At 42.7% G+C, this 20,199-nt stretch overlaps 1 protein-coding gene across 2 annotated transcripts in view; it reads left to right on the top strand.

Moving 5' to 3' along the window:
- The window catches only part of Pip5k1b (phosphatidylinositol-4-phosphate 5-kinase type 1 beta), a 260,298-nt gene that overhangs the window by 125,567 nt on the left and 114,532 nt on the right, over nt 1–20,199 (top strand). The window contains exon 2 of one of the 2 annotated variants that reach the window (XM_028764089.1): nt 4,487–4,576. The exons of the other annotated variant lie outside the window; for it this stretch is intronic. The gene's annotated coding sequence lies outside the window, so the exon portion shown is untranslated. The remainder of the gene's footprint in view (nt 1–4,486; nt 4,577–20,199) is intronic. 2 annotated transcript variants of the gene reach the window in all.

Raw genomic sequence — 20,199 nt, forward strand, 5'->3', positions numbered from 1 at the left:
GATGGGGGTAGGGGGTGGGGGCAGCGATGCCTGACCCTTGCCACATTTACAAGGGCAGATGGCTTTTAATACTTTTGAAATGTGAGTAAAGTAATGGCCCAGAGACACTCTGATCTAAATTGAAGCACTTGTTTAAACATAGGCCCCTTTACAGAGTCTTCGTAAGACATAAAGCCGCCTCTGGAGAACTCTGGAGTGGGGATCCCAGATTGGAGGAGGACACATCTGTGTGTATCTGTTCATGCATACTTAGTTTGGATTCATATGAATATATTACTTATTCAAAAATTGGATAAGTCCTTGAAATCAGATGGATAAGGAAAAGAGCTGGTCTCTGTCTCATGCCCTGACCACTCTTCCTTTTCCTCGAAGCTAACTCTACTTCCCTAAAATTAGCAAGTTTATGTCCTGTCCTGGGGGGACTGCCCTCTTCAGCTTAGCCTAGACACCTGTGTATGTGTATTGGGTATCAGTTGTCATGACTATCAGGTACATAGGCCTCTAGGAAGAGGAACCCTGTGGCCTTTTGAACATTGCTGTTATTTCATCCTAATGTGAAAACTACTCAACCAGAAATTGTGTTGTGTGGAGAGCATTTAAGGTCTGAAGGCATTTTTTGGTCCTTGAAGCTTAAGCTTTGGTCCTTTTAGCTTACACAGAGATAAAGGCCAAGAACACTGTGTCTTAGAATACACAGGAAAGACCTGTCAGAGCATCACCTAAATGTTACTGGTACTGAGACTGGAAGTCACTGGCCTTACCAAACCAAAGGGAGTGCATTTGAGTTCTTCTCTGCTGATGCTAGTCTGTAATCCTGAGCCTTTGTTTTTTCAATTGATCTGTGTCTTCATTTTCTCCATTCATAAAATATAATGGATGCATGCTCTGGCTGTGTCACAGTGCTGTGAGGATCAAATGATTTAACAGATGTGAACACGACTGGATGAAGAAGAATGCTAACGAGTGAAGTCATAGTATTGGTTAATGAGAATAAGATTCTCTCCACTGTGATTTCCACATCCGTCTGCAGGAACAGCAAGGATGTCATGTGGCTGCCACGCTCAGGACTAGACTCACAGACATAACTGCTTAGCATCCTGAGGCCAGCTGCAGTCAGCCTGGGCATGGAATGGGGAGTAGGGAATATTGGAACTAGAAACTCTTCTTCCCCACAGCAGTGGCTTAGGAAATAAGATGCGAAGATGAGCCATAATAATAGACTGCCCCTGGGATTTTAAAATTGAACAACAAAGAGGTAGGGGGTATAATTAAATAATCATGTCAGATTTACAAGCATGTGTAATGATAAACTGTCATCTCCTTCCCCACATGGTACATGCCCCATTCTAGACATCTCTGCTTCCATAATACATGTTTTCAAATAGTCCTTTTTTCCTTTCAGCACGATGTCACATATCATTGAGCAAGTGAGTCAGCAGCTTCAGAGCAAGCCCATCAGGGAAGCAAGCCATCTTGTCAGTCTGTTTCTCCAAAGGGGTCACCAAAAGATGCCCACTTTCTGCGTGCACATTGGAGGGGGCTTTGGAGTGGTTGGGTGTGTCCCATCTCTGCCTTGCAACCACCAGTGCTCTGTCTTTGATCCCCAATTTCAATAACCATTACATGAGTGTCCCTAAAATATCCCCCGTAGGAGATGCCATTCTAAGTTCATACCCTGTTATAGGGAACAGACACCACCGCGTAGTTGTGTTTGATGTTAGGACAGGACAGGGTCTGGGCGTTTCTGTTCCTGTGTCCAGACTCCACTGCAGCCGATGTTTCTGATCACAGTGAACAATGCTGCTTCGTTTTCTAATGCAAAGACTGAGTGTAAGGTGGTAACCTGCCTCCTACATGGTGGGGCCAGAGGGTCTCATCTGAGCAGCAGATCTCCTTGCCACAAGGCCCATGGCTTATCTCTCTTTATCATGACCTCCCTGTGCTTGGTCTATTTCCCTGAAGATTTTTTTTTTAAAGGGATCCCATAGAATGCTAGAATTCTGGATTCTGAAAAAAGAAGACCAGAAACATAAATTAAGTTTTAGTCTTAAAGGTACTTTATTAATACTCATAGGATACTCACCACAGTGTGTTTATTTAGAGTGGACTGTGATGTGGAGTATTGACTGATGGAATAACTTTTATGGAGTTCCATTTAGTTTATGCTACCCCAAACCCTATTTATTTGACAAATTAAAGCATAGTATAGTCAGAATCAATTTCAAAAACTGAGCTGATGAGAGTACTAACGTTAAGTGTTTGCTTTGTGCCTGATACAACTCTAAGTAGTTTAGAACTATTCATTTTGTCTTCCTAATAATCCAGAGAGGGTGTCCGTGAAATAGCTCAGTGTGCTAAGGCACTTGCCACCAAGTCTGGGACCCAAATCGTATAAGAAGAGTAGTGGTTCCTGAAAGTTGTCGTTTGACATCCAAATATGCACTATGGCATGTGTGTAGACACACGCACACATGCATACGCACACAGACATGATGTGATTTTTAAAGAACCTAGTGAGGAGATATGCCTGGCTTTCTGTTTTCTTGAGTTACAAGTTCATGGGACTCAGCCAACATTGCACTGAAAATCTTTAGGGAGAACTATTTCACATGTACTGAAATGTACAGATATTTCTCTCCTGTCGTTGTTCCCTAAATAGTACAGTGCAGTAGGGATTGGCATAGCATTTACTTGGTATTTTTGTTCTCAGTATTGTGGAGATGATTTAGAGTATATGGAAGAATGGATGTTGGATGTAGGTAATATTCAAATATAGCACCATTTTATATAAGGGAGTTGACAGCATCTATAGATTTGCATTTCTATGGGGATTCTAGAACCAATTCTCTATGAAAAGGGACAGCTGTCCTATTATTCCTATTTTACAGATGAGAAAAATTGGATACAGAGAGCTGAAGTAACTAGTAGCAGAATAAGGCCCGGTGTCTAGCCCTGTCTGTGTCCAGAGTCTGTCACATCCCCTCCACTAAGGTCTGAACACTATATCCAGACAGTGGTGCTGCCAATGACATTAGGATGACCATTCTCAGTCATGTGTGGTGATGTACATCTTTAAAAGCTTACATGGGAAGCTGAGGCAGGAGCAAAGCAAGTTCAAGACTAGCATGGTCCTTTGAGTGGGACCCTGTCTCAGAGGAGATGGACACTGTGTGTGTATGTATGTGTGGTGTGTGTATGGTGGTGTGTGGTGTGTGTATGGTGTGTGTGTGTGTGTGTGTGTATGTGTGTGTAGTGTGTGTAGTGTGTATATGTATGTGTGTGTATGTTTGTGAGGTGCATGTATGGGCATGTGTGTGTGTGTGTATTCATTCTGAATTATTCACTGTAATAGAAACAAGTGACACAAACCTGGCAATTTTGAATTGGAAAAAAGATTAATACTACTGAGCAGTTATAAAACAACATTTTCCTTGCTTCAGTGGTCTAAAAACCAATTTCCCTAATTCATTGAGAGTCAAACTACAGCCTGGAGGATTTTTTTTAGGATTTTCCTTAAAAAAAATAGTAATTTTCCAATAATTTGTAAATGAGGAATAAATATATTTTGAGGGCATTGTGCAGAGTGCTGAAGAGAAAAGGATAAATAAAATGACTGACTCAAAGTGTTGTCTTGAGAGTGGAGCTCAGGATTGACAGTGAGGAGTGAAATCTGTCTGACAGATGAGAAATATTATAAGAAAGAAAATTAGGAGGAAATCACCATTGAGAACCTAGTGAGCTGACAGCAGGTAGATTCTAAGGTGTAATGCTTCACCATTAATCTGCTTATAGCAAACAAAGATCTGATAGAGGAAGCCCTGGGGCTGCTGGATTCCCCTGGGGGAATCAAGGTTTCCCAAGTGAACACCTACCTTTCTGATGAGTACAGCCCACCATCTGTTGGGCCTGTGTCAGTGACTTTTATTATTATTATAGTAGAAAAGGGAAGTGAGCCTGCTTAGTCCTCTGTGGCGAAGTGATGGTCTTTGAGATATATTCAGCACATCATAAAGGAGACGGCTGGGTAAGGTGGCCCTACCTGGAATTCCTGGGAGTTCCAGGCCAGCCAGAGGTACATAGTGAAGAGAGAAAGAGAGAGAGAGAGAGAGAGAGAGAGAGAGAGAGAGAGAGAGAGAGAGAGAGACAGAAACACATGCATGGAAGAGAGGAAAATGTCTCCCTGTGGAGACCTGAAAATTTAGATTTTTGTCACTTGTAAATCTTTTCTTTCTCTCTCTTTTTCTTTCTTTCCTTCTCTCTTTCTTTCTTTCTTCCTTCCTTCCTTCCTTTTTCTTTTCTTTTCTTTTCTCTTTTTTTCTTTTTTCTTTTCTCTGCCCAACTCCAACATGTAAGTACTCTCAGCCACCGCCAGACACAATGTAGGTTCCATTCAAGGGAAATGGGGCTTGCCTGGGGTCTTGTCACCTTGTTCCCTGAGGGGAGGGGTACTGTTCTCACCCCCACTCCATGACTTCTCCTCATCCAGGAAGGACAGAAACCTCTTGTGGAGCGTGAACACTTGCTCACAGAGGACTGACGTGTAAATGGCCCGGATAATCTCCTAATTCCCCCTGAGGTACGTGTTTATAGTATGACCTCATTTGTTGTGGGTGTGGTCTGGGCCTGGAATATAAAAAGCATTGGTTAATCAGTTGACAAATATTTATGTAGCTTGGCCTAGTGTTGTGCCTTAAAGGTAAAACAGAGGCCAAAGAAAGCAAGAATCATCTCCCTAAATAATGTTGTCATTGTTTTGATAAAAGTAGGCCAGAAAAAAATAAGGTTGATGAAATAAGTAGCCATTTTAGTAATTACGGAGATGTGACAAGAATGAAGGGGCGTGGGTGCTACTGTTGAGGCAGGGTGCTCAGGGAACTCCTCTAGCAAGCTGACAGGGGGACTGTGGTCACGGTTGTGAGAACGAAGCAGCTGAGAGGAGTGAGAGAGAGAACATTTGTCAGAAGGGATGACATTTGCCAAGCCCTGGAGGCAGGAAGCAGCCAGGTAGAGTCCAGGAACTAAAGTGAAGCTGGTGTGGAGACTTCTGAGCGAGTAAGAGCAAACACTGAGCAGTTCCTAGCTGGAGCCAGTTTTGTCTGCACAGGGTCAGCAGACAAAGTTGTGGCAACTAAGGAGAGGGTTGTCATTAGCATCTGATGACAAGGTTTCTCTGACACCTCCGGAAGTATACAGAACAATGCTTCAGCACATCGGTCCAGAATGTCAGCAGAGCTACCTTAAGAAATAGTAAGAAATAAGTTAGTGGCATGGACTAAAATAGTAGACTGAGGGGGTGGGGCGGGTCCTGACTTGGGTGTGGGCTGAGGAAGTCACAGGAAAAATTGATGATCCCATGGAGTTCTTAGACTGGGCCACTGGTAGAGATGGGGAAGGCCGTCTAGGGACAGTGACGTCTTGGATACGTTGGCTGAGTAACGCCAATGAGGACTTGAAGAGCAGAACCAAGTAAAAGGTTGGAAATGTGGATTGGGAGCCCATGGGACTGGGATCAAGTTCAGCTTCAATTCATCAAATCGTAGGTCTACAGGATAAAGAGAGGCTTTGTGGCAAGAATGTTTTTGTTACAGTATTGCCTCTGAAGAACTGCCTCTTCAGAGATATATAAACTAAGTATCCTAAAGTGCTTCAAAATCCAAAGCTTTAAAAAATGTTTTTATTAATTCTTCAAAAATTCCATACATGAATATACTAGGTTTTTTTTTTATAACGTTTACCACCAAGTCCAACCCTTTCAGTGTCTACATAACTAGAAAACAGTTTCATCACCACTGGAAAATGTCACACCTGACCCTCCTAACAGGCTACAACCTAAGCATAGGCACACTAAGCATACTCTGTAAAAGGACATTCGTCAAGTGAGTTTCATGTTTCAAGTTTGGTCTCACACCTGTAGTATCATTTCATGTAGATGCAAATAAATATCCTACCAGACAAAAAACAAAACCCCAAATCTGAGAGATTTCTGGCTCTAAGCATTTTGAACGACACAGCACTTGGTATTTAAGGTCTAAGAGATGTATCCCTTTTTCTTCTTAATCCTAAAGTTGTCATATACTTTCTGTGGGGATGTGTCTAGGGTCTGCAATCTGAGATCTTCAACTGGAGATGAGATGCATGAGGTAGAAGGGCAGACAGGATAGAACTTCTACTTTGCATGATAGAATTGTGACAACTTAAAGAGAGTTTGGTTTACGGCCATTGAGATGTCTCAACAGGCAGAGGTGCTGAGGGCCTGAATTTTGCCCCCAGAATCCACAGTGGAGGGAAAGAATGAACTCCTGAAAGTTGTCCCCTGACTTCCACATATGTGCTGTCACATACACACATGCACACAGGCTTGTTCACATAGCCACACACAGGTACATAATAAGAATAATACAATTAAAAAATATAATAAGGAGCTACGTGTGGCTTCCCTGGCTTTATCCAAGTCAACTGTGGTGGTAATTTGAGTTATCTCTCTCCTGATCACTTCATGGGCATTTGAAAGTTGGTGTTTGAAAGTCATGTGTCATCCCTTAGTCCCTTTGACTATGGTCCATGAACTCCTACTCATCAGCTACTCCTCAGAGAAGAACTTAGCAATGAATTCTAGCTCTGTCTCTTAAGGTTCCATTCTTTCTAGATGTTGGCCTAAGCAAAGGCTTCCCCCCTTGATGTTGCCAGTCAAGACATGGGCTTGGCTAGCAGCCCAGTTCTCCAGCCCAGCACCTTGACTGACTCCCTTGTGGAGTGAAAGGAGCAAAGTCAGCGATTGTCCACATTTGCTGTTTGAGAAGTGAGAAGGAACAGAAAAACAGTTTGAAAAGCAGGTGTAGACTCATAGAAGCATGGGAAAGGGTAGAGGGCAAACCTGTAGCTTGTGCTGAGACAGTGGTGACAGGAGGCAGAGCACCTAACCTTGTGCCCATCCTTCTGTCTGTAACCCGTTGCAACCTCCAGGAGCTCTGTCTTGTGCAGGACACTCAACGTGAGTATAGCACTACTGTATTATAGCTTGAATATTAAATCTAATCTGGTAGGGAGGGCCACTGAGAGAATGATAATCTCTCCCTCTCTATCCTAGCTCCCTGCTCAAAGTTTGGAATTATGAACAGACTAAGACCCTGGTTTTTATCTAAGGTGATCTATATTCTTTTTTTTATAAATCTTTTTTCTAAAAGATTTATTTATTTAATGTATATTAGTACACCGTAGCTGTCTTCAGACACACCAGAAGAGGGCATTAGATCCCATTACAGATGGTTCTGAGCCACCATGTGGTTGCTGGGAATTGAACTCAGGACCTCTGGAAGAACAGCCAGTGCTCTTAACCACTGAGCTATATCTCCAGCCCAGTGATCTATATTCTTGAGTATAAAGGGGGCAGGTTATTTTCAAAAAGCATTACAAAACTGTCAAAAAGAAGTCTGCGCATTAATGACATCATTTAAAAAGCCACATCCAGAAAAGGAAAGAGTTCTCAGGTGTCCTTCACATTCAGTAGAAATACTAGTGGGCTTCAAGAGCCTTTCCTTCCTTCCCCTCCATCTCTGCCTGCACAGGGCCCATCTGCTCTTCTTGGGGCAATGGAATTCTCCTGGCAAAACAGATGCTGTCCTTTCTGAGGACCCAGAGTGGGTTGGATGAGGGTGTGTGATTAAGGACAGCCTCATGGGGCTTGGGGGCAGGCAGTGGCCAGTTTTGCTTTGCATGTGTTTTAAAGAAAATGATGAGAGAACTAAGCAGTGCAGACAGCAAGTCCTGACTTCCAGATTACATGTTTATTTTTAGCTTATTGATTATGTAAACATTGATTATTAAAACAGAGGTAAAACCAGGCAGTGGTGGCGCACACCTTTAATCCCAGCACTTGGGAGGCAGAGGCAGGTGGATTTCTGAGTTCAAGACCAGCGTGGTCTACAGAGTGAGTTCCAGGGCATCCAGGGCTACGCAGAGAAACCCTGTCTCAAAAAACCAACCCCCCCTCTAATCCCCCCGGCCAAAAAAAAGGAAAGAAAAGAAACAGAGGTAGATCAGTTCCACCATCTCCCTAATTCCATATGTTTGGTAGCATATTCACTTGGGATGAAAACTAAGATCAGGCTTATCTTCAGGTTTCAGATGGGAAAAAAAAGAGGTCTAAACAATATGGTTGAACTAAGGAGTCAAATCAAACTGTGAGTCTCCTGAGAGTCAACCTCGTAAAAAGAAACTTTTCCCCCCAGGAAGTATCCAATGTAATAAAAATATCAGAAGTTTCCATTTCCTTTTGGAATTTAGGGCATGCCAACTCAGTCCGTGTTGATGTTTATCTCCAGGCTTTTTATTCATTCATTTATTTCCGGACAAGTATTTTTTAGCATGCTGCTATTTTTTTAAATGTAGGGGTTATTTTTTGTACTGTATGGGTCTTGAATTGTTTCACATGTGTTCACAGATGTATGAGAAGAAACCCCAGAATATGCCAAAGCTCCTGACTTACCCAAGATCTTACCTACCCAAGGAAGGATCTCTTACCAGATTAGTGATCACACAAAGCAGAGCAGTGTGTGACATCTCTTGGCTCCAGGGGAGCACACTGGTTGGCTCACAAGACTGGCTCTAGCCACAGCTGGGCTACTGAAGGCTCAGCCCTCTGGCCTGAGGTTCCATTTCTAACCAAGGAAGAATGTAAGCCAAGCCTCTCCCCAAAAGCAAGAGCAATTACAGGCATCCACACCCCTCTTGCTTTCTCACCTAACTTTAGCCTCGGCATCTGTGTGACTTTTCCTGGAGATCTGTGCACAAACATATTCACCTCAGATGAGGCTGTCAACAATTGGCCAGAAAAACAATTATACCTAAGTCTTATTTAGTGAACCAGTGAGGGGTTTTCGGGGTGGGGTTAACTACAGAATTGTGTGAGTGAAGGATTGCTTATGGGAACATGGGTGACCCAAACAACTAGATCATCAAAAAGCTTTTCCCAGCATGCACACTGTGCTGAATAGTTTTATGTCAACTTGACACAGGCTAGAGCCATTTGAGAGGTGGGAACCTCAATGGAAAAAAAATACCCCCATAAGCTGTGGTTGTACAGAAGCCTGTAGGGCGTTTTCTTAATTAGTGATGGATAGGGGAGAGTCCAACGGGGGAGCCACCCCTGGGCTGGTGGTCCTGGGTGCTATAAGAAAGCAAACTGAGCAAGCCATGAAGATCAAAATCAGTAAACAGCACCCTCCATGGCCTCTGCATCAGCTCCTGCCTCCAAGATCCTGCCCTGTGTGAGTTCCTGTCCAGACTTCCTTCAGGGATAAACAGTGATGTGGAAGCATAAGCCAAACAAAACCTTTCCTCCTCAGGTTGTTTTTGGTCGTGGTGTTCCCTCACAGCAATAGTAACCCTACCAGGTAGGGTGACACTGAGTCACAAAAGCTGCATCCTTAGAGCTCATGCACCACTTGAGAGACTGTCCAATTCAGAGGGAATGGATACACAACAGCACCAGACCCCAAAAGCACTGGGCACCCAGGTGGCCCAGAACATTTCCAGCTTTCCAGGCCCCACTCCCTATACTCTGGGTCAGTAGATCAAACTAGGCACATATTTGTATTAAACGGGGAAAGAGAAGTGGGCACAAGGTCCTTGGCCTTTGACCTCAGGAAACCAGGTTTAGCACTGTTAAAATCTTTTGAACCATTACCCCACTGTGGAGTCCATCCAGCCGACGACTAAGGATTGCCTGTGTCCTCACTCTTCACTAGCCCTGCGCAGTGTTTTTGAGATTGTGTAAGACCAAGTCTTTCTAGGAAGGCTTGGTTGTCCTGAAACTTGATGTGTAAACCAGGCTAGGCCTTAACTCACAAAGATCCTCCTGCCTCTGGCTTTTGAGTGCTGAGATCGAAGGCGTGCACCACCACACCCATCATGTTGTTATTTCTATGTAGCTTAGCCAGCTAAAGAGGTTGAAATGTCTTCATTAGCTTTTATGTTTATATTTGCTTTTATTGCTCATAATGTTTGATGTTTTTTCAGATCCTTTGCACTGACTTTTATCTATCATTTTGAGAATTACTCATGAATACCACTGTTATTTTACTGCTAAGTTCTACTTACAAATGCACTGCATTTTTGTTGCAAATATCTTTCTGGCTTAAAATTAGACTTTTAATTCTGTTACCTGTTTCTAGTGAAAATCCTTATTTTATTTCCAACTAGTGGAAAGAAATGTATCAGTTTGTGGTTATAGAATGATTGTTATTTTATTTCCAATTAATGGAAAGAAATGTATCCGTTTGTGGTTATTGAATGACGTGTGTTACATGTAAGCACTGTGTCAATAATCAAATGAGGACATTTAGCATACACACTGTGTCAGACATGAAAACATTCCAAATCTTCTCTTCTAGCCATGTCACGTAATCAGTAAGGCATTGTTATCACCACTACCCCTCTCTATTGGGGACACTGTAACTTGCTCCTTCTAACTGTAACTTTGTATACACTAGCCAGTCCGCTGCTCTTTCTCCCCATCTCTCTTGCATTGCTCTGGAGTCAAGTCTTCATCAAGACTTTCCTAAAGTCAGACATGCTGCTGCCACATCCCTGAGGCTCTATGCCCACTCCCATCTTCCGTTTTACTTCTGGTAATGCCTCGTTTTAATTATAATGGTCTATAAGACACACTTCTCATGGTGTTACTTAATTTTTAAGTTTTTCCTAGGGATGTTTTTATATTCATTCTTCTAACTTAACTTCAGGATATGATGGTCATTCTACAAAGATCATACTGTGGTTTTTGTTTTTTTGTTTATGGTTTGGTTTTTGTTAAAGTTGTATTACATATACTTAAAAATTTAGGGAGAAAGAATATTTTTAACTTATTTTACCCTTCCTTCCAAGGATAGACTGTCTATGTAATTACTGTTTTTTATCTATTTCAGTGAAATTTTTTCTTTACTGTTTTTTTTTGTGCTATTTTAAGATAAATATCGTTTGCACCTGTATGGGACTTTTTTGTCTGTTAATATTTGGGGAAATTTTTTTCTATTATGTCTTAGTTTGAGTTTCTATTGCTATGAAGAAACACCATGACCATGACAACTCTTACAAAGAAAAAATATTTAATTTGGCCTGGCTTACAGTTTCAGAGGGTTGGCCCATTATCATCATGGCAGGAATCATGGCAGCACGCAGACACACCTGATGCTGGAGAAGGAGCAAGGAGTTCTGCATCAGGATCAGCAGGCAGCAAGAAGGAAGACTGAGCCACTAGGCCTAGCTTGAGCTTCTGAAACCTCAAAGCCCTCCCCCAGTAACACAACTCCTCCTACAAGGCCACCACTCCTTATGATCAAGCATTCAGACACATGAGTCCATGGGTGCCATTTTATTCAAACCACCAGACATTATGAATGGGATTATTCTTCCCATTATACTTTCTGACTTAATATCTTAAAGTCTATTTTATAAGCTGCTAATTTGATTTGTAAAAATTATTTTACGATGCTCATGATTGATTCTTGGATATAGATACAATGTCTATAACTCTATAAAGTATAAATTTTGGTTTTTAGTCAGTCTGTTTCACCGCTGGCTTATTTTGCTTTATTAACTGGATCTTCAGAAGTCAAAGTATCAGAGGCTCTTTGTGATAAGTGTCCAGCCTATCTTCTTGACTTTAAAGTACAAATATTCTTGTGCCATTTTCCAGATTACTCATCACACACACAGGTTATTAATAGATGTGTAAATAAAAGACATTTGGAAAGGGGCACTCTAGTGTTTCTCTTAGTATGATGCTTTCTTTAGTTTGAAAAATATGTTTTCTTTGTTAACAAGTTTTTATTCTGATTCTAGTTTTACCAAAAGATTGTATTTTCATTATTTAATTGAGTGCTGTGGTTTTCCTACAATTGATCGAAGTGAGCACTGGAAAGGCAATCATTGTAAACACAGCTTTTGGGAATACTAGCAAGTGATAAAACCATGTTTCTCTTAAAATAGTATTCTGTTTAGAGTTTACATCGGTCCAGGCAGATTAGGTAAATGCATTATTTTTATATCTTGAGAAATTGTAAAATTTTCTCCCAATGGATCTGCTGCTCATTACCACAAAACAAAATAATCCATGTATCAAATATCTTAAGGGAGTGCTGTCTGCAGCATAGTTAGGGTGGGCCATTTCTTCCTAAGGAAAGAAAGCTTTAGGTAAGAAAAAAAGAATGTGTTTCTTTTGTTATTGTTATTTCTGTGTTGACGTTGATTAGTTGGTTAATTTTGCTTGAAATGTTGCTAACTCCTCTTTTCCCTTTGTTGAGGGTTTTTATTTTTTAATGTAGTTTATGTAAAAGTTGGCTCCATCTCATTTGTGAACACTGAGGCATGTAAAAGCCCTCTGAGTTGGTTTCTGTTTGCTTTGGTTCTGTGATGGTCTCTTCTGCACATTGCTCTGATCCAAAGCCATGCTGGAGGTCTTGGGAGGAGTGGGGGAGGTGCATGAAGAGTGGGGGAGGCTGCACTTCACCCCTCATTTGCTTCTAAAATAAGATGGCTCTCATTCCTATCCGTTAGCACATTTTCCTGTCCTTCCTTAAATATCCTGTGGAATAGAAACTCATATGACTCTGCTTCAAATGATTAATCCTATAGGGGAAAAAAATGGTCCCATCACCTTCCTCTTCCCTGGTCTAGGGAAATGAACTTCAAAGGGACTTCAAAAGCATGACATGGTGATTTCAATATTGTTGGAGACCAGTGTGGGTAAGGTATAGCATGGTGCAGAACCCACCAGATCTCTTCAAGCCTAGCTGGATTCTGACAGAACCAGAGCCAAAATGTGGGGTTCAGCCTTGCACATCTGCAGCCTATAGGGGTTCTATAGACATCTTTAATCCTGAAGGCCAAATGTGGACTGTTCCATGTGAAAAACTCGTCACCAATTCATCTGTTTGATAAATGACCTAAGGTTCATTTGTGCCATCCCTTGGGTCCTTATACAAACCAGTCTTCTTAATTCTAGCCCAGTGCAAATTGCCAGTGGCTTTTGAGACTAATGGGATGAAGAGTAAATTGGTGGGGGTGCTTCACATAGACAGGACCAAGGTATTGAGAGTTTTAAAAGTAACTTACTGTTGCTCTGGTAATGAATTACCATAAGCTTTACAATTTAAAACAGCGTAAATTTACAATTTTACTGTTCTTTTTTTGTTATTGTTTTTTTGTTTTTTTCGAAACAGGGTTTCTCGAACCTGTCCTGGAACTCACTCTGTAGACCAGGCTGGCCTCGAACTCGGAAATCTGCCTGCCTCTGCCTCCCAAGTGCTGGGATTAAAGGCATGCACCACCACTGCCCGGCACAATTTTACTGTTCTATGGGATGGACCTCTAACACTTATCTCAGTGACTAAAATCAAGGTGTTGTGTAGCTTTGTCCCTCCGTGGAAGTAGAGGAGAATCCCTTCCTCGAATCTAGATCTTCCTCCCACCAACTCGCAACCCCTGATTCTCTGGGCTACTTACATTCCTTGTTTATGGCTCCTTCCACCCTCTTCAAAGACAACAGGCAGGGTTGGGTTCTTCTTGCATTGTATATCACTTCTCTCTTTAGCCTCTTCCCTTTTCACTTGGAAGGATATGTTATTACACCAGAACTGCCTATATCTCCCTGTGTATAGTAAGCTGGGTAGACAAATGCATTTTGCCTATTCAGGTAACATGCTTGCTTGTTCTATGAGTTAAGACGTGAGCATCCTTGGGTACGATTGTTCTCAGCGCCTCTGTATAATCAGGCAGTCCTTCCCTGTGTACCCATAGTGCTTTAGTGCCTTGTAATCATATTGCTGTCAGTTTGCCTGAAGCTCTTTACAAACAGACTGAAATCCAAGATGGAGACCGTCTCATCTTCAACTCTGCATTTCCTCCTCTGATTCTTTCTCCCCTTCTATTTAATCCCCCATCCCTGCAAGCCTGGAATCATTGAGCTCAGTAACTATAACCCCTGTACCTAAATGTTCCTGCCATGGACCTGCGTGGACACGGGGTCATCTCACCCAGTACGCACACGAAGCTGGACTTTTTGTGAAACTCCTTGTGATTAAAAAACAAGTGTGGCTGGTGTTGCTGCCATTAGCATAAAGCAATTAATATTTGAATTCTCAGTCAAATGTTGAGCCTGGTGCTGCAGATGGTTTGGTCTGCTTCATTGATTGGACCAGCATGCTTCTCCCTCAGTACCGTTTGCCTCGTTGTTCCTTTGTGTTTAAAGAAGCAGGGCGTGATTACAAAGCATGTCCGGAAGAAGGAAATGATAATGTGGAAAATACCTACATAGGGTATAGAGTCAGGTGATCCCTCAGCTGGAATCAGGGGCTGTAAATATGCCAGTGACTTCATATGTACCGTGGGACTGGTATTTTCCATCTTTCCAACATAGTTTCAATAAACTTAGATGAATTTATTTTTTGAAAGTAGAACATGAGTTACCCACAGAGTTATTACACACACACACAGAGAGAGAAAAAGAGAGAGAGAGAGGAGGAGAGAGAGAGAGAGAGAGAGAGAGAGAGAGAGAGAGAGAGAGAAAGAGAGGTGGGCGAGGTGGGAGGGGGGAATAAGGTCTTTACCTCTAATAACAGAATCAATCCCTTCCTTTGGAAGGAATTTGACATCCTCTGGTTTTTGCAGTCTGTTGAGAATAGTCACCATCATTTGAGGTAGAAATAGAGGAAATGATTAATTTAGAAAGGAGAAGGATTGTGGGGTGGGTGGAAGTGACATTTTCTGCATTGTATTCTTAGAAACTTAGACTTTCAGAGTTGGATGTGCCTCTGATAAAACCGTTCTCTAACACAAGAGGAAACAGAAGCCAAGGAAACTTTCAGTCCCTGGGACAAGTTAGTGCTAAGGGCAAAAACCCAAGCTGCAGCCAAGTTCACATCTCTGGATCTTGTTAGCCTTTCCCAGCCTTGCACTCATCTCGGGACCCTAAGAGGTTTCACAGAGGTGACCAGACCATGGCCTCTGCTCCAAAGATGCCCTGCATGGCGGTTTCTACTGCTGCAGGCTTGCTGGTTAACACAAAGAACTCTATGTAATTTATCTGCTGTTGGACACAGCCCCAATGTGTCCCTGTGCCCATGGAAGGAGCTGCCAACATGCTGCCAGAACATTTTTCAAGAACCAGAGTCAGGACCAAAGCGGTGGGTCCTGTACTCTGGGACTCGCTGTCACTTCAGTGTTTATGTCTCTCACTTGACTTTGTATAACAAAATGTCATTTAACACAACTATGCAGTTTTCAAACATTGTTCTAACGAGCCTGTGACAGAGGACATTCCTTTGGTTCAGGGAGCAGGACAGCAGGCATGCTGACAGCAGAACAAGCATCCACGTGGCATGTTCACCCACAGAGAGAAATGAAGTACCTAGTGAAGGTCCTGCAAGTCTTACACTTAGATGAAAATATGGTTCAGGGGAAGAGGGGTGACTTGCTTAGAGCAGGTGGAGGCCACACAGGACTGTCCCCCATAATATAAAAGTATCCAGTCCAACATGTCACTTGAGCCAAGGAGGAGAAACCCTTGACCTATGGAAATTTTTAACTTAGCTAATTCTTGGCTTTAGAAGTTTGTGCAGAGAACTGATTAGTTGAGAAACAGACTTACCTAGGCATATCTGGTCTGGCACAGCTTAAGAAGACTTCTGTCATCTAACAGGGTGACTGGACAGGTGCAAGGACCTCATTTGGAGAATAGAAGCCAATGAAAGCAGTCTCTGTATGACTTGGCCTCCCCCTCAGGCCTCTATCCTCAGTTATCAGAGTGGAAAGGCAGTTTCTCTTTGTTCTTTCCATCTGTGGGCTTTAGGCATACTGGGGCTGTTGTTGTTTTTTGTTGTTGTTTGAGGGAGAGGAGGGTGTCTTGAAATAGTATAGATAACTGGATTTGAGGAGATAATTAAGAACAAGAAGAAAGGAACTTTGTGCTGTCACTCAGTCTTCATACAAACAGCTTCAGGTAGAGAACCTGTGCCAGGTGAGGGATTGGGTCTCAGCAAACTCCACCATCACCAAGGACACTGAGAAAGGAGAGGAGGGCGCAGGAGGACAAGCTGCTTGGGATATCCTAAGCCTTCCTCTAACTCTGAGCTCTACTCAGGGGCAGGTGTCCTGAGAAAGATTTGCATTTCCTTGTTCCTTTTTGAATCTTTGAAAAAAAATTTCCATGTTGTGTGGAGTTCCCTGCCCCCGACACCAGGTGGTTACCTTTCCTACAGATTGAACCACGTGGTAAAGATGCACAAACATTTCCAATCATGTTCCTCGTGTACGGGCCCAGCCAAAATGGAACCCCTCCCCTGACCACACCTCCTCCACTTGAGCCCAGCAGCTGTGGTGCTGACCTGCCTAGCAGCCCTTGTTGGTGGCTGGCAGGAGCCAAGGCTGTTTGTGTTCACTTCTGTTCACATACTTGTCCTTTCTCTCAAAAGCCCACTCATTTACCCAACTGGATGGCAGAAGTTTCTCCCAAGCCAGATAACCAAATCAGATGTGTTTAGTTCATAAGCCTGCCTGTTGCTAAGCAACCATAGGTTGACTCTGGAGCTAGTCTCCGATGCTAGTGCTGGAGCAAAGATTAAAGAATCCTATCCAGACATAGGCTGTGTCCAACAAGGCCTAGAAGAAGGCAAGATGGTGGCTTGGGGCAGGGGGTCAGGTTAGACTATTTAGAGAGGTACAGAGTGCTCAGAACAGCAACCACCATGGGTGACATAGTGGAGAGTGAGCAGACCTTTTATACAACAGGCCCAAAGAACATGTCAGAAAATATAACACAGGAATCTTCAGACTGTTAACTCCTTGTTTGTGTGCATGCTGAATGTCATGGGACCTGCCCAAGGAAGAAACCCTACAGTAGGGCTCTGTATCCATAGCCTAGAGAATCTGAGTGCTGGGATGATCTCTATCCATCCATCAGCTACCAAGTCATTTACTGAATAAAGCTATTCATGGCTGAGGGACCATATAGGTTGCTTAGTTCTGTTAGTCCAACATGGGGCAGTTGCTGGGATGATCATCTGTATCCTTGGATTCTAATAAAATGGTTAGTTGTGAACAGAAGTATTCTCTTAAATGGCTTGTATTTGGTGATTGAGTTCATTAGTGCTGAGTTAGCTCTGAACAAAGGCTGTGGTTAGATGGCCAGAAGATGACCACAGTTGGACAGAGTACACTGACCATAAAGGCCTGTCCTATGGAACATTCCAATTAACTGTGTTCCTCGGAAAAGGGGGAGGCAGCCATCCTGAAGTGAGCAGTTGATTATGGACCAGACTCTTCTATCTGTGCTCTCATGGCAAGTCATGCATCTATTGGAGCCACAAGGGATTCCTTTTGGATGAGCCACTAGAGGAGGGTTTGTTGGGATTAAGTCTCGAGGTTCTGCAAACATTCTCAGAGTAGCCTCATCCATCCAAGTAGTTACCACTCCCAGGGAAGAATCCTAAATAGCTTGTTGGTAGCTCAGACAGCTGTGGTCTTAAACAATACCAAAAACAATTCAATACTGCTCTTTTGGAGCTCAAGGAGGAGGGCTCTACAGAAATCACTGACACCCCAGCCTTCCTTAGACGGTAATGCTGGAGGTGGCAGGCACATGAAGCAAGGTCACTTCCCTCATTACTACTTGGGGAGATGCCTAATCTGCTCCCCTTTCTCCATATCAGTATAACTTGGAAAGTTGTAACCAAAGGAGGCATGGCACATTTGCTTTCTGTCATGTCTCTACTGGTCTAACTGTGACCTAAGAGTGTCTGTACTGGCATGACTATAAATGGAGAGAAAACAATAGATACAGTGGAATGAAAAAAACGGTGGAATGAAAAATGTTAAATCCTATGAAACAAGTGGGTTTCCGTTGATGACCTTAAATGCTGAAAACATAATGAAACCAAAAAGTAGACTTTCAATATTTTGTATGTATAAGAAACCTTTATGGTCATTAGCTGACTGCCTTCGTTCATAGAGGAAGAAGCAAAACTCCTGGATGTCAGGACCCTTTTACAGCATCTCAGCTCCCTTATGGCTGGCCATCCAGATTCTTCTCTGTGTTGCTGCGCCCATTAGGTCAGTTTGTTCCTATTTGAAAATTACTGCAGTGGGGCTTGTGAAATGAAGACAGTGGTCACAGGATGCTTTGTGTTCTCTTCTACTCCTGGTCACTGAACTGGCTGGTGGAAGGGTAGGAGCTTGGGACTCTGTTCTCATCCCTGTTGCCACACGAGTATGTCCCTGGGTACTGATACAGCTCCTCAAAGTAAGTCCTCCATGCAGAAGAGCCAGCCATCTCCTCCAGACGTAAGACATTCTACTTCAGAAGTCTATGATGGACAGGAATCTATGCAGGCCAGGGGGAGAGCCAACAGACTGTGTGAAGAGGCCAGTCATGGGTGACAGATGCCTGGAGATCGTAGTGATATCTTGTCTAGATGGCTAAATAAAAGAAGTAAGACAGAAACTTCCATGAGCCTAAATGGCAAATGTAGTGGGGAAAATTGCTGTTCCTGGGGTGGAGACGCAGAGAAGGGCCCCAAAAGACACGTGGAGTCTAGGGTTCCAAGGCTTTATTGTTCATGCTGTATGATAGATGGTCTAGATGTGCAACCCCCCAGTTAAGCCAGAGTGGGCCTGGCTTAAATAGGGAGGGGGAGAAGGAAGGATCTGGATGGGAATAACTTAGTTAGCCATGCCCTCTGGCCTTTAGGTAACTCGTTAATATGGAAATCTCTCGAGGCTGAAGCCTGTAGTCACACCCTCTACCTGTAGCCCTACAGTGACTGCAAGGCGCAGATCAAATGGAGATCATAGACAGTGTGTCAGGAGTCTGTAATCCAGGGGCGTGGTGAGATACGTGCCGACCCTACCCAGGCAATGGACACCTGTTGGGTCTCCGGCTACCTCAAAACCAGTGCTCTACCGGAGACCAAATCATCCTATTACAGTCCTAAAGGAAAGCATGTCCTGATTACAAGTCAAGCCTAGATCTTGGAGGGAGAATAGAGATTACACAGACAAAGGATGCTTCACCCAGATTTGCAAGAGTGCACAGTACTTGTTGAAATTACTACCCAGTTTTGATACTATAACCTTCTTGTGGAGTTCTGGAAAGACATGTAAATGGATTTTCACCTAGCAATCTGTGAGCTATTTCTTTAAGTTTATTTTTATTTTTGTTTATATGTGTGTTTAGAGTTGGGGGTCGGGGGGAGGTTCCTGCAGAATTCAGAAGAAAGCATTGGGTCCCTTACAGCTGGAGTTGCAAGCAGTTGTGAATCACCTGACTCGGGTGCTAGGAACTGAACTTGTCCTTTCTGTGAGCTTTCTCAAAAGATTGCAGTCAATCATCTCTTTGTAAAAAGTGATCAAAGTTGACCTTTGAGGCTTGCAAACTTTCTGAGCTTGACTTTCAACCTCTGTGGTGGTAAGAAGGTGGAAAATAAATATTACCAACAACTCAATCTTTGTATGATAAGCAAATTAAGTAAAATTAAGTAATTAAGACATAATTTAAGGAAATAGTATGTAAATATATAAGTGCATTAAACATCTAGAAAAATTATCTCATTGGAGCCCATTAAATATTTAAAAACCAGTCTACTCTGGGAATATCTGAGTTCCAAATCTTAAAGCCTCATCGGTGGAAACCAATACTGGTGTTTCATAGCTCTGTGTTTAAAGTTCTCTTGGCATTGGCTTGTCTGGTTGGTTTGTTTGTTTGTTTGTTTGTTTGTTTTGTGGCTCCTCGGGATGCAACAGAGCTACGAGGCAGTAGTAGTGATGCTGTCAAAGTGTTAAACAGTTGCTAAAATAATCACTATAAATAATCTAAAGGTAAAGGAAGGGATGGTCTTGCCCCATTCTTTCAGAAAATGAGCTTGCTCTTTGAGATTTAGAGAAAAGACATTATCATTATAATGATTCTGCCCTTTTGGCAGTCATAGCCCTTCCCTTCTCCACTTTGGCTTTATATTGCACAAATACCCTTTATTCCTGTAGTGTGCAGTATATTCATATGGTATATATGATATCAGATATTTAGGTATATATTAAGATATGTATTTCTTCTCATTCTACATTAAACCAAGAGGGATAAAATTCTTAACTGGTAGAGATTTGAAAGTGAAGGCAAAGCTGCCCTTCTTCCTTCTAGCCCTGCTTTCC

Source organism: Grammomys surdaster, unplaced genomic scaffold (genome assembly GCF_004785775.1).
Source record: "Grammomys surdaster isolate TR1022 unplaced genomic scaffold, NIH_TR_1.0 141, whole genome shotgun sequence".
Lineage (NCBI taxonomy): Eukaryota > Metazoa > Chordata > Mammalia > Rodentia > Muridae > Grammomys > Grammomys surdaster.